The sequence below is a fragment of the Armigeres subalbatus genome, unplaced genomic scaffold (genome assembly GCF_024139115.2).
Source record: "Armigeres subalbatus isolate Guangzhou_Male unplaced genomic scaffold, GZ_Asu_2 Contig1448, whole genome shotgun sequence".
NCBI classification, from domain to species: Eukaryota; Metazoa; Arthropoda; class Insecta; order Diptera; family Culicidae; genus Armigeres; species Armigeres subalbatus.
The window spans coordinates 4,196-5,994 of record NW_026942230.1 but is presented as its reverse complement, the minus strand read 5'-3'; the positions used below and the strand labels follow the sequence as shown (position 1 = coordinate 5,994).

Genomic DNA, 1,799 nt, shown 5'->3' with positions numbered 1-1,799 from the left:
TGAAAGCAGCGATATAGAAATATATGATACGAAGGCTTTGAAAATAGCGTTTTATGTGTGCGAGTTTGGTTTTCTCCGTCTAATTAGTAAATTCTTGCATACATCTACTATCGACCTCATCAAGGCCTCATCAATTGTGGTGCTTTTAGAATTCCTTATCTGATTGAGGATTTGAAGACGCTGTGGTACGACAATCAAAAATTGTCTTATTTCCGCATGACACCACTGCATAGTGAGTATTACGCATGACGGCTATGGAAAACAGAAAATAATTTATTGTACATATTTAATTTTGGTAACATTTTTTCAGTAATGTGGAGCTTCTGTTCTTTCATGCATGGTCACCGATATTCTACAGCAGGGTTTAGGGAAGAATTCAAAATTGGAGAAATAACCAACCAATAGTGCACCTTCAGGGGGATTCAGTAGTTGGCTTAAAACTGTATGTTTAACTGGAATGCGTTTTTTTTTGCTTATCCAGTGTCAACCTTGGTGTCAACAATCTGAAATAATAAAAAGATATTAGCCTCCAAAGTATTAATGTATAGAGTTATTTAAATTCAATTTCAAACCAAAACAACAAACTGTTTGACATGAAAAATATTCGTCAGGCTTCCAAGGCAACTAGGATCCCGCTATAAAATCTGTACACATCATGTGTCAAAAACAATTGCCATAGTTGATCTGTGGCTATAATAAAAAGCTGGATAACAGAGTCCTTTGTCTAAACGTTGGAGAACACAAAACGCCGTCGGTACAAGTTCTGCTATACTCTGGTTTACTACACTGAAAATAAGAGTGCAGTAGATTTAACCATGGTCGTGTAGTAAAAATAACAATTCAATCAATTGTCAAAATAAATCCATAAAATTTTAACAATAACAACATTGTTTTTAAAATGACTATTCTACCATGGTCTTTTTTACCGTGCACATGGTACAAATAACAATAGCTTCATATTTTCATTCGGTTTGTTCAATTTTCATCGAAACACGTCACTTGTCCGCTTGTCCGTTTTGCTAATCAAAGTTCTGTTTTTATTTGTGGAAATTACTGTCGGCGGATTACTTCTGGATGCAGTGATAGTTGATGGTTTGTATTCCCATGTTTTAAGAAAAATATATATTCATTTATTTCCTTTTTTTTAGCCCGTGATGAAATCCCGGAGATCCGAGACACTGGATTTATTAGATCGACAATTCGTGTTTGTTCCGTGATTAAACGAGATCCTGCGATTTGCAATTCGTTCATTTGCGCCTCTAATCCGTCAGTACAAGTTTCTTCACGAGCAATATCCTCTTCTTTCTACATCAGCTGCTCTGAGCGTTCCTGAGGAAATTTTCAAACGGAAGGAAAATGGAAAGATTCTCAGAGAAATTTCCACCAGAGCAACCAGTAATAACCTCGTTATATGATCTGATCGTCAATACAATCAATCATTTCTTTTCTTCTACAGGAAGTGTACTTCAATTCACGCAACGCAGCGATAAACAAAAATCATCTAACCGGAATGCTCTATAATCGTTCCCTCAACCGGAACAAAAAGCATCAGCTGCTAAGCAAACAGGATCATAAAGATACCGCTGATTACTGGAAAATATTTGAGTTTTGACCTGACAAGGAAAGGTTATAATTCAAGACAAAATTTTCAAAACGACTTATCTGCTTTTGTAAACAAAGATTCAAACGGCGATTTGACGAATCTGATAGCTCTCCCACGCAAACTAACACCATCAACAGGTAGCGGAAGCCTTCATCTACCTATTGGTGGTGTTGGTTTGCGTGGGAGAGCTATCAGA

At 36.6% G+C, this 1,799-nt stretch overlaps 1 long non-coding RNA gene across 1 annotated transcript; it reads left to right on the top strand.

Annotated features, from left to right (window-relative positions):
* The first annotated feature begins 846 nt into the window (after positions 1–846).
* On the top strand, positions 847–1,594 carry LOC134202825 (uncharacterized). The gene is made up of 3 exons (XR_009977353.1): positions 847–1,092; positions 1,149–1,395; positions 1,457–1,594. It is a non-coding gene; the product is annotated as an uncharacterized LOC134202825 (long non-coding RNA).
* Positions 1,595–1,799: the final 205 nt, after the last annotated feature.